General features: G+C 43.3%; 2 protein-coding genes across 2 annotated transcripts in view; one reads left to right on the top strand and one right to left on the bottom strand.

Moving 5' to 3' along the window:
• Positions 1 to 12,918, bottom strand: part of MAK (male germ cell associated kinase) — a 303,103-nt gene that overhangs the window by 68,327 nt on the left and 221,858 nt on the right. The gene's annotated exons all lie outside the window — the stretch shown is intronic.
• Positions 1 to 12,918, top strand: part of GCNT2 (glucosaminyl (N-acetyl) transferase 2 (I blood group)) — an 83,443-nt gene that overhangs the window by 3,012 nt on the left and 67,513 nt on the right. The window lies entirely within an intron of this gene.

Below are 12,918 nucleotides of genomic sequence, written 5' to 3'. Positions count from 1 at the left end.
GTTTATTTAGTTTTGAGAGACAGAGACAGAGTGTGAGTGGGGGAGGGGCAGAGAGAGAAGGAGACACAGAATCCGAAGCAGGCTCCAGGCTCTGAGCTGTTGGCACAGAGCCTGATGTGGGGTTTGAACTCACGAACCGTGAGATCACGACCTGAGCCGAAGTCAGACACTTAACCAACTGCCACCCAGGTGCCCCTAAGATTTATTTTTAATTGAGGTATAATTGATATATAACCTATTAGTTTCGGCTGTAAAGCATGGCTTACTGTTTGTAGATATTGCAAAATGGTTACCACTATAAATTTTATTTTTCCCGTGACGAGAACTTGTTTGTATGTGTGATGAGAACTTTTAAGAGCTTTCTGAATAGCAATTTTCAAATATATTGTCGGAGAGGAAAAAATTTACCTCTTCTCTTCAGAGTTCTTCTGGCTGGTCTAAAAATTCATTTGACACGAGAGGAATTAACGGGAAGGGGGAAAAAAAACCCAAAATTTAATTACGGCATGAAGAGACCCAGTAATGAAAGTGAGACCCAGAGAAATGACGAGGGCATCCAGCTTTTATACATTTTAGACAAAGAGACAATAAATCTGTGAGGAATTGACAGGACAAAGAAAACTTATTTTGGGGAGCTTCAATCAGTAAGAAATTCTAAACAGGATTTGGGCTGAGGTAGTGAATTAATAGAAGTACCAAGGTTTGTTTATATATTCTTCTCAGCTCTGAATTTCCTACCTCTGTTGATAAGGATGTGTCTTTATCTCCTGATACAGGGAAAGTAGCTTTCACATGGGAGATTTACTTCCTGCTTTCTGGACACAAAGGGGAGAGGCGAGGGTCAGGATGTTGTTTTTGCACTGACTCTTTCTTAAGTAACTTTTATTCAAAATAATCAAAATGCCAAAATGGCACATTTTGAAGTGGACTGTCCTTGGCCCCCACAATACAAAATGCTGTCATTAACGACAGTCACCATGCTGAACACGCTCCAAACTTATTTATTTTAAAACTGGAAGTTTGCAACTTTTGACCACCTTTACCCATTTTGCCTACCCACCCGCCACCCCATCTCTGGAAACCATAAATCTGGTCTCTGTATCTGTGACTGTTTTGTTGGTGGGGGTGGTGTTGTTTTTCCCAGATTCCACATATAAATAAGATTATATGGTATTTGTCTTTCTTTGTCTGACTTATTTCATTTAGCATAATGTCTTCAAGGTCCATCCATGTTGTCACGAATGGCAAGATTTCTTTCTTTTCTATTTTTTTTATGGCTGAGTAACCTTTATATATAAAAAAATATTAATATATATAAAAATTTAAATATCTATTTAAAAATATGTTATTTATATTTTTATATAATATATAAATATACATAAGTAATAACTATATTATTTATATATTTACATAAAATATAATGTATATTTAAATATATTAATATATAAATATAATCTATATATTATATAAATATATTTTATATATATTAAATATATATAATCTATATATTATATATAAATATATTTTATATATATATTAAATATATATTTAAATATATATATTTTTTCTATATAAATGTTACTCAGCCATAAAAAAATAGAAAAGAATGAAATCTTGCCATTCGTGACAACATAGATGGACCTCGATGACATTTATTTATTTATCCATGCACCCACTTACGGATACTTAGGTTGTTTCCATGTCTTGGCTATCGTAAATAATGCTGCAATGAACATGGACTGCCATATCTTTTTCATCTAGTGTTTTTGTTTTTTTCAGATAAATATCTAGAAGTGGATTGCTGGATCATAGGATAGTTTTATTTTTAATTTTTGGAGGAACCTCCATATCGTTTTCCCTGGTGGCTGCACCAACTTACAGTCTTACCGACAGTACAAGAAGGTTCCCTTTTCTCCACATCCTCGTCAAGACTTGGTATTTCTTATCCTTTGATAAACAGCCATTCTAGCAGGTGTGAGGTGATATCGCATAGAATGCTTTTTAAAATGTGGTTTTCCAAAAGCTGGAAGACGTGACGTTGTAGAGATAAAAGAAATCAGGACTCAAGAAAGTGTGGTGGGGGAGTCATGACCATATAGTTGTCTATGTGGAATTCAGTGTCCAGAATGAAGGAGGTAAAAGCCCCACTTCTCTCTTACATGTTGCTAGGATCAAGTATGATGCAGACTGTTCAGGTATAATCACCATGCTTTAAGGGAGGCATTGACAAAGCAGCTTCCAAAGATAGCTTTGGAAAGAGGCCAAACCCCATTTTTTCTCTACAGAGGACCAAGACAAACAAAAAGCATATTCGATCTGAAAAAGATTTGAAGAAGAATCGCTATCTTCACATAGTGAAAAGATTTGTGCATTTGGGAGAAGAATCCAGGGTTAGTGGTGGGAGATATAAAAACCCATCAGTCTGGGATTAGAATGGGTAGTTTCCTCAGTGGTGCACAAGCCCAAGGGACATGGAGACACAGAGAAGGAGAAATGCCGTAAAGGCGCCTCATTTATCAAGTGTTAGACAAGATGGCCTTGTCTTTTCCACTCTGAGGGTCTGCGATTCTAAAGGAGGATTCTAATCAGACACCCCAGCTTCTCAACCTGATTTATCTGTTGGAAATGGACTTTTACACCTCTGGTTAGCAGTTACAGATCAGTGAAACAATGGAAAACAAATGTGCTGCTCCATGCTTTTCAAAAATGTAGAGGAGTGAGCCCTTGAAGTCGTTTCTGTCTTATGTGTATGTCGGATCCTTTCTGGAAGCCAGTGTCCCTTCCCTGGGGCGGGCCTGAGTATAGTGCTTGGTCATGAGGAGGGAAGGGAACAGAAAACTTAAGTGGCTGTCTTGTTTAACTACTGCTCTTGCTGTGTGGAAATCTGAGTCCGTTCTATTTTGAGGGCACTTCTAGTTGACATACGAATTGGTGGTTGGTTGTTTAGGACATTTTAAGATTATTGTAGTTGACTGTAGCGATTGGGGGCTTATTAGGCTTCTCAAAGAAGTCATAGGTCAGGGGAAAGAAATCTCACAGACAAAATGGCCTCATGGGGAACTAGAGCAACGCCACCCAGTAGAAATATACTGTGAGCCATAAATGTAATTTTATTTTATTTTTATTTTTTAATGTTTATTTTTAAGAGAGAGAGAGCGTGCGAGGGGGGGAGAGGCAGAAAGAGATGGGAGATGGGAGATAGAATCCGAAGCAGGCTCCAGGCTCCGAGCTGTCAGCACAGAGCCCGACGGGAGGGGTGGCTCGAACCCACAAACCGTGAGATCATGACCTGAGCCGAAGACGGACGCCTAACTGACTGAGCCAGCCAGGTGCCCCCATAAATGTAGTTTTAGATTTTCCAGCAGCCACATTAGAGAGCAAGAAAAATCAACAGGTGCCATTAATTTAAGTAATATATTCTATTTAACCCCGTATACCCCAAATATCATTTGGACACGTGGCTGGGAGCTACGGTAACGGGTGTACATGTACCAGGCGCCCTCCCCACTCTGGGTAAAATGGTCGGATGATAGCAACGCCATCGCAGCAACGTTGAGAAGTCAGCCACGCTTGTGTCCCAGCGTCTTCATCCCTGTTCCCTTCCTTTGCTTCGCCTGCTTCTTTTTCCTTATCTGAAATTCCTACCCCTGCCTCAGAGCTTCCACGCGTCTCTGGTGCCCCCTGCCCCATGGCTTATACTTTCTGCGTCTTTCCACTCTGCTGCCAGAGTCTGTGCCGTTCTGTTTATACCAATTTCTCACTGTGTCCCCTTCAGATACACCCAGAGTCTCGCTTTGCGTCACGTGGGAACGGCACGGGTGAGCATCTCTGTTCTCATTTCGCATCACTTCGTAGGGTGCCCCGGCCTTCTCTATAGATGACTGACCTTCATCTGGGTCCCAAGTTGCTGCAGTCAGCGTGACCAGGGTGGCCAGGTCATGTGGCTTAAAGCACAAAATGAGACGTGCCCCCCCCTCCCCCCCCCCCCCCCCCCCCCCCCCGTCCATATAGTAAATTCCTTAAGGAGCGGCAGGTCCTCTGGAAAGCCTCAGAAGAGAAGAGCTTGTGCCTAGTCCAGAAGAGAAGGTGCTCAGGAGGACAAAAGGGGCACAGAAAGGGGGTTCGCGTGTGGTCTTGAAGTGATTGCTCCCCACCCGCCACCCCCAATAAATAGAAATTTAAAAAAATAAAGAAGTTGCCTAATAAATTTCACAAGCTGTTGTGAAGTCAGGGCTTCCTGCCCTTCCTGCTTCCTCTCTCTACCTCCATCTCCCGCCCCCCTCTAAACTCTCTCCTCCCGCACCTCTTCTCTTTATTCCAGTCCGCAACAAGATGGCACCCTCTTAATCCTCTGACATAGCTGGGCATGGTTTCCAGTTGCGGAAAAGATCCATCTGTAGACACCTCCACACCTCCACTTTCCTTCTGAATTACTTCTGAGTTGCTCACCTGGGTTGCGTGGTTTTGCCTGGGTTAGGGACTTTTAGGGGGTGTTGCGCTGGTCGAATGTTCCTTGGATTTAAAGATTTAAAAACTGACCAATGATTTCTGCCTCACTTGCTACAAAGGAGCATTCGTAATATGATTCCAGGGGAGTTTCTTTGGAATTCACATTAAAATCTGAATAAGTGAAAAAAAGAAACCTGACAGCAGGTTTTGTTGGAGACGGGGTGGGGGGTGGGGGTCGGAAAGGAATGTCATGGTGCCTGGGGGGATGAAACAGAGAAAGGAAGAAAACTGGAGATCATGGACCTGGAAGGCAGACTCCCTGCTTCTCATTTTTCTCTCCCCCTGGAGCCAGCCTGTGGACCAGAGCTGATGGTTTTCTGTGTCATCCATGTACCCCAATGCCCTTGGTAGGGGAGGCCTGTTGCTGTAGATTCCATACTAGCTTGACTCTACCGTTATCTGAGATTGACTGATCTCTTTAGTTCCAGTCTTTATAGAAATGCGATGTTGAGGGGCGCCTGGGTGGCGCAGTCGGTTAAGCGTCCGACTTCAGCCAGGTCACGATCTCGCGGTCCGTGAGTTCGAGCCCCGTGTCAGGCTCTGGGCTGATGGCTCGGAGCCTGGAGCCTGTTTCCGATTCTGTCTCCCTCTCTCTCTGCCCCTCCCCCGTTCATGCTCTGTCTCTCTCTGTCCCAAAAATAAATAAAAACGTTGAAAAAAAAAAAAAAAAAAAAAGAAATGCGATGTTGAGATGCCAAGCTCTTGAGTCAGGGAAGAGCGGATCTGAGTCACAATGGTCCTGGGAACTCATGCTTGTGGCCCCAGTGACTGGGCTGATATCTTGTAGACCCAGACCGAATTCATGTTCCTCAAACGCATTATGTTCACGGAGCTTCCAAGATCCACTGGGCGTAAGGGGTGGGCTTGCAGGGGGAGGAAAGTTTGGGGAGGTAAGCCTTACAGGTAGCTTGAACAATCTCTTCATGTATCTGTTAGAAAATACCAATTTTTGTCAACTTCCAGGAAAGGGAATCGGTGAATGGGGAATCGGTTCTTTTCAAGGAAATGTGGTCTCTTGAGAAGAGGATAAATGGTGTGACAGACTTCACCTTTATGTAGATAATCAAGGAAATGCTAGTATTAGGGTTTTTTTCTCCAGAAGAGATGGGAGCACGTCAGGGGGAAGTAGTTTGTAACCTGTGAATGGTCCCATCTGTGCTGCATTTTTGTCTGCCCTCCTTCCCTGATCAATGGATTTGTTCTTGGGGTGTTCTGTGGCTCATATTCTCTCCTGAATTTTCTATTTATCCTTCCTCATGAAGTTAGGCTATTTTTTCCCGGTTCTTTTCTCTCAAGAGGATAATTCAGACCTGTGTCATCTTGCCAATTTCACCCTGATAGGAACAGAGCACCTAGAAATACAGTGTCTTCTATGTTATAAGTTATGGAATAACAAGCTTACTTGCTTCTGATGACCCAACGGAACCAAGGACCGCTGGAGATTTTGACTGGCTTTTTTTTTTTTTTGAGTTTTTAAAAAGATTATAATTTCTGCAAATCAGAAATTGCCCTACGATGTAGTTTAGTTGATTAATGTGCATTTTACATAGCCCCAAGTATTACTCTCAAAAATAGTTGGCCTAATAATGATGATGTACATGAACAAGTTTGCTTTGTTAATTATGCCATCTTCTGGGATTTCTGAGGAAGAACCAGAGACATGACCCTAACTTCATTAAATTAAGATACTAATATTTGGACTTAATCAATGTAATGAAAATATTATGAATACTTAATGTTCAGAAATTACATCTCTTTCTTCGGCGACTCATCTTAATTTTATACCGAGGAAGATCAAAGTAGATTGAAGAGAAAGAAAAAGTAAGGGCCATCAGGCTTCACGGAACTGGAGTCAGGGGTCAATTAGAATGCATTCCAGACTTAAGAGGTCTGTGAAGTGCGTTGAATAAATGATCTAAAGATCTGTTTACCCCGGGGAGTCAGAGGTGGCTGCTATTTGCTGGTGGGATTTAAAGCAGACATCTTGGCTCCTTGTCAGCCCGTTGGAAGGATCTGGCACATTGTAGGAACTCGGTGTTCAAAAAGAGGGGACACAGACTAACTTCTTAGATACTGATTTTTTGAAGGTTGAGTGTTACTATTCCAGAACTTCTGTGTGTGACAACAAACAAAGAAACAAATTAAAAAAAAAAAAAAAAAACCCAAAAACCATGAACGTTTGGTTTGGAAGGTGCAGGGATATTTTGCTAGAAATGGGGTCTGTGGCCCACGAGGTGACCCTCCCGCTCCCCCAGCTGTAGCTTTTCTTAGCCATGTCAAATGTGTAGAGCCTTAAGAAGTTGGTTTCTCTTTCCTCTTATTAGGAAGGAGGGTTCCGTGACTGGTTGAAAGCCTCTCACTCTGCCAGGCTTCTGTCATCTAGATTGGTCCAAAGACAAATGGTCTCTCCACCCTTGCTGGGTACCATCCCCTTGTTCTGGAATGTTCTTCAGTCTCCCTGTTCGTGCTCGACACTTGTTAAGATTCAGCTGATATGTCACTTCCTCAGAGAAGTTTCCCTTCTCCTTTCCTCCCCCACAGAGGCAGTCATCCTCCCCACCAACTCTACTCCTGGGTGGATTCTAATGTCTCCTCCCTGCATTTTAACTAAATGCGTGGATCTCAGGCTCCCACCTACCACACGTGCCCCAGATGCGAGAACGTGAACTCAATGATTGGCACCAGGACTGAGACATGTGCCTAGCCTTATCATTCTGCGGAGTTCCCGTATAATGTTGACTGAGGAGCGGATGAGTTGGACAGAGGAGCCCTGTTGAGCTTGTCTAATACAAGAGTTTCTACAGATGAGGACAATCCTTTTTTTTGTCACATTTTTTTTCTGTTTCTTAATTTAATTTTATTTTTTAAATTTACATCCAAATTAGTTAGCATCTAGTGCAACAATGATTTCAGGAGTAGATTCCTTAGTGCCCCTTAGTGTCCCCTTTAGCCCATCCCCTTTCCCACTCCCCCCCACCCCCTGCCGCCAGTAACCCTCTGTTTGTTCTCCATATTTACGAGTCTCTTCTGTTTTGTCCCCCTCCCTGTTTTTATATTATTTTTGCTTCCCTTCCCTTATGTTCATCTGTTTAGTCTCTTAAAGTCCTCATATGAGTGAAGCCGTAGGATATTTGTCTTTCTCTGACTAATTTCACTGAGCATAATACCCTCCAGTTCCATCCACGTAGTTGCAAATGGGAAGATTTCATTCTTTTTGCTTGCCGAGTAATACTCCATTGTACATATGTACCACATCTTCTTTATCCATTTATCCACCGATGGACATCTGGGCTCTTTCCATACTTTGGCTATTGTCAATAGTGCTGCTATAAACATGGGGGTGCAGGTGTCCCTTCGAAACAGCACACCTGTGTCCCGTGGACAAATGCCTACTAGTGCAATTGCTGGGTCGTAGGGTAGTTCTATTTTTAGTTTTTTGAGGAACCTCCACACTGTTTCCCAGAGTGGCTGCCCCAGCTTGCATCGCCACCAACAACGCAAAAGAGATCCTCTTTCTCCGCATCCACGCCAACATCTGTTGTTGCCTAAGTTGTTAATGGTAGCCATAAAAGGTATAATGTGGTATCAGATGACAACAATTCTTAAGCTTTGCAGAAAGTTTATTTTCTTTTCAGTTCCAGTTCAGCTTTTAAGCAGTCCACAAGGCAGGGGTCCTGTCCCCCAACTTCCCATCTCCTTTTCCAAAGGATAAGCCTATGCTGAATCCACTGGAAAACACTCTTGGGAGTGCAGTTGGCCTGTGGGAGTTCTTAGCCATCGGGTTGCTAAGGTCAGCCTAATTTGCCCTCTTTATGCATTTTGGAGATGGAAGTTGTACCTTTCAGTTTGGGTCTGGAAAAGTGAAATCAACAATGAAGGGAATTCGCCAGACTCATTTTGGCCTTGAGAGGCTTTGTTTTAAAATATCCAGAAAATAAGGGCGCCTGGGTGGCTTAGTCGGTTAAGCTTCCGACTTCAGCTCAGGCCGTAATCTCCGGGTTTGGGAGTTCGAGCCCCGCATCGTGCTCTGTGCTGTCAGTGTGGAGCCCACTTGGGATCCTCTCTCCTCCTCTCTCTCTGCCCCTCCTGTGCTCTCTCTCTTAAAAATAAACTTTATATAAAAAATAAATAAAATATCCAGAAAATATAGTCAAAGATATTTGACTACAACTTGAATTCTCTGTGTAATTGTAAGGCCCCAAACAGGCCCCTTGGCCTTTATGCCAGATCTTCCCCTGGGCCCTTCTTTGCCTGGAAAAATCCTGATTTTCTTTGAAGGGTGGAGCTGAGTTGTACCATCGCTGTGAACCTTTGACAAGCCCCAGCCCCAGGCCGAATCCACCTTTGTCCTCTGTGCCCCCCGCTGCTCTGTTTTTGCCAAATAGATAGCCCTTATCTTTGGTTTTGTCATTTTAGCAGCTGCCTGGCCTCATGGAATGCAGGCCTGGAGGGTCCTGAGGGCTTTACCTTTTTGCCAGCCTCAACCCACACAAAGCTGGGTGTCAGATTGAATTTAATTCACCTTATGTTGTCACTATGAAATAAATAGGGTGTTGCTTTCAGGCAAATCCAGAAGTTTCCTACTGTCCATGTCTGGACAGCCTACAAGAGGCTGATGGAAATTGCCAGCTGCTTTGTCAACCCTGGGTTTAGGTGCTGTAAAGCCTTTCCAGAAGCCATGAGTCCTTACAATGTCAGGAACTGGACAGATAACCTTTTCTCTTCCCCTAAATTCACAGCTTCTTTGAGGCAGTATTTACATATCGCAAAATTGAGGTATGCAATTCAGCCATCCAGTTCACACACCTCGAAGCACCAAATCCCCCCATTTCAAGTCTTCAACTCAATGAGTTTTAGGATATTTATACAGAAGTGCAACCATGACCCCAGCCTAATTTAAATCATTTTCGTCACCTCGTGTGCATTTACAGCCACTTTCTATTTCCACACCCAAACCCCACTTTTCTGTCTGCCTGGATATGCCTTTTTTGGACATTAAATATAAATCAAATGATATGTGTTTTGTCATGTCTGGCCCTTTCTACTTTGTGTGCTATTTTGAATCAGTACTTTACTCCTTTATATGGACGACCTACTATTCCATAATATGGTTATAACACATTCTGTGTATTCATCCGTTGATAGAACATTTGGGTTGTGTCCACCCTTTGGCCCCTAGGAATGATGCTACTGTGAACATTCCCGAACGAGTCTTTGTATAGACACGTGCTTTCTTTTCTCCTGGGTAGATTCCAAGAGTGAGATTGCCGATCCATATGGTAACTCTCTGTTTGGCACTTTGAGGAGCTGTCAAGCTGGTTTCCAAAGCAGGTGCAACCTCTCACGTTCCCAAGGGCGGTCGGTGAGGGTTCCAATTACTCCACAGCGTCACCAGCCCTTGTTACCGCCTGTCTTTTTTATTTACACCATTCTAGAGGGTGTGAAATTATATCTGCAGTGTAGGTTTGCCCCACTCAAACGAACAACAACGTCGAACGCCTTTACACGTGCTTGGTGGCCTTTGGTGTATCTTCTTCGGAGAGGATGAACTCCCTTTTGGACATTATTTCTTTGAATCTTGGTATTATTGCAATCCTATTTTATAGACGGAGAAATAGAGGTATGGAGAATTTGCGGTACTTGCCCAAGGACACCTGGCGTGGAAGTACCAGAGCCAAGATGGTTAAATTCATTTTGAAGATGGTGTGGATTAAGAGATGAATTTGTCCAACACTGAGTTAAGGACACATTGCATGGCCAGAGCGTTAGGGTTTCTGCCTCTTGAATCCTCTAAGCAATCGGCTAAGACTCTTTTAAAAAATAAATATGGCGGGGGACCTGGCTGGCTCCATTGGTGGAGTCATGTTGATCCCCTGGTCGTGAGTTCGAGCCCCATGTTGGGTGTAGAGACTGCTTAAATAAATATGCTTAAAAAAAAAGAAAATCTTTAAAAAGTAAGTAAAGCAACCCTTGTAATTGAGACGCTCTTCGAATACGTGGTTGCGGTGATATGACCCTTTTTCTCTGGGTTTATGCATACCATAATTCCTCCTCTTTTTAAGAACCGAATGGCTGCAATTCCTTCCTTTCTAATAAAACCCTGTTGGCTATTTCAGTCCACGTCCTTATCTTTGCTCTTCTCTAGAAGTGAGAGGAAGGGTTTGTGCGGGAGTCCTGGTTAGAGTTTCTACAGCTTTGAGTCTTTGTTCCTTTCATTTCTCAAGAGTCACCCGATGTCTGTGGTCTCCATTTTGGGGTGTGTTCACTGTCATTCGAACACCAAGAAAAGCAGGAGGGGGGTTTGTTTAAAGCCACATCGGTCTACTGCTTCCAATACTAATTCTTGTGTTACTGAGCTTGACAAATTTAGGGCAGTGTCTGACAGGGTTTCGTAACCATTTTTTACCTCAGAGGATTTGTAAATGTGTCTCTGTGTGTAGTTTTCTCCTTATTAGGAACGAAGTGAACTTCAGATTCCTGCAATGCATACAATCCTGCCTCAGCCCCTTCTTGCCTTGGTGAAAGATCGTAACAATTTTTATGGAAGGTAAAGCCACCCTTGTAGAATTTTCCATTCACATGCTGAGCCGTGTGCAGCTGTTTTTAGCAGCTCTTGGGACTTTACAGGGCTCAGTCCTGTTTTGTCTGACTCCAGTGTCTTCGGTCTCATGAATCAGGCAAAAGCCAGGCGAGGGATGAGGCTTGAGGCTCTGGTTGTTTACTCTCTCTGAAGCCACAAAAGGGAAGGTTGAGACAGGAGGGGAAAGGAAATCAATGACAAAGCAGCATTGGGGATGAAAGAACTCGCAATGATAGGTCGCTATTGACAAAATGTGGGTCCTGAGAGTAGAGACCTTGACTTGTTCTGAAGGTCATAGTACCCAGCACAGCCGAATGCACAGTGCAGCTGGAAACAGCTGGGCCTTTTTCCAAAGTGTGAGCGTGCTTTTAGCTTCTTCCCGAACTGTCTCCTGTAACAGCAACCTCTTTCCTGGTTATGGTTTGTGCTCGCAGCTGTGCCTGTGTGTGCCAGTGGGCTGGCGGTGGTCACAGACAAGCTGCATGTTGATATATATATATATATATATATATATATGTGTGTGTGTGTGTGTGTGTATGTGTGTATATACACATATATTTTTAAACTGGTGCCAGACAAATCATTGTTTTCAATATATGTCATGGGGTAAAAACTGCGGAAAAGTATTCCCTTAATAAAGCATCCCGCAGTAGATCCTACATTTCAGAATCTCAGAGGGGCAAGATTTCCAGTTGCTCGTAAAATGTAGGGAAGAGCTGAATCCAGTAACGGAGCGTTGATCTTCAGGTAGCATCATTATCCTCTGTTAATTCCACAAAATGGGGATGTTTCCACATTCTGGACAGCCCCAACACTGGCAGTTTTGTTGACGTCAGTAATGCACATTGTATCAAAGAAGAAATTTTGTAGACCAAATGCTTTCGCAAGGAGAAAGCAGAAAGACTTGACATTGAGGCTTCATTGAGTGAGTCATTTAAGTGCCACAAAAATCCTCTGAGGGAGGTAAATATCATTACTTGCAACTTGCAGATGTGGAAACTGAGGCCTCGGAAGGTAAAGTGATTTAATCTAGGTTTGTTTGACCTCTAATTCAGGATGGGTCTAATCCACCATGTTGCCATGTAAGAGCTCCCACAGCTGAAGCAGTGTATTTAAAGTTTGTTTTTTTAACGTTTATGTATTATTGAGAGAGACAGAGCGTGAGCAGAGGAGGGGCAGAGGGAGAGGGAGACACAGAATCCGAAGCAGGCTCCAGGCTCTGAGCTGTCAGCACAGAGCCCGACGCGGGGCTCGAACTCACAAACCGCGAGATCATGACCTGAGCTGAAGTCGGATGCTTAACTGACTGAGCCACCCAGGCGCCCCTGAAGCAGGGTATTTAATGGAAACATGACTGGGGGAAAAAAAGAGAGAGAGAGAGAGAGAGAGAGAGAGGAACCAAAAACCAAACTCTTAATTAAAGAGAACTGATGGTCACCAGAGGGAAGGTGGATGGGAGAATGGGTGAAACGGGTGATGGGGATTAAGGAGTGCACCTGTGATGAGCACTGGGTAAAACCGTTGAATCGTTGAATTGCTCTATTGCGCACCTGAAACTAATACAACACTGTATGTGAACTCTACTGGAATTAAAATTAAAAAAAAAAAAAACCTAACCAAAAGATACTCTCCTACGTGCTCTAGCACAATGATCCAGTGACACATCACCACGCTTTCAACCACAGACCCTATTCCAGTCTTACTGGTTATCCTAAAAATGTCCTTCATAAATCTGGCATCTGATCAACACTCTCAAGCTGCCCTAGCGGTCCTACCTCTTTAACCTCCTCAAATTTGAAACAATTTCTCCGTCTGTCGGTGTCCTCTCA

This window comes from Puma concolor, chromosome B2, assembly GCF_028749965.1.
Source record: "Puma concolor isolate L17-30 chromosome B2, mPumCon1.1.hap2, whole genome shotgun sequence".
Lineage (NCBI taxonomy): Eukaryota > Metazoa > Chordata > Mammalia > Carnivora > Felidae > Puma > Puma concolor.
Note: the sequence above shows the minus strand (reverse complement) of the source record. Positions and strands in the feature narration are given on the sequence as shown.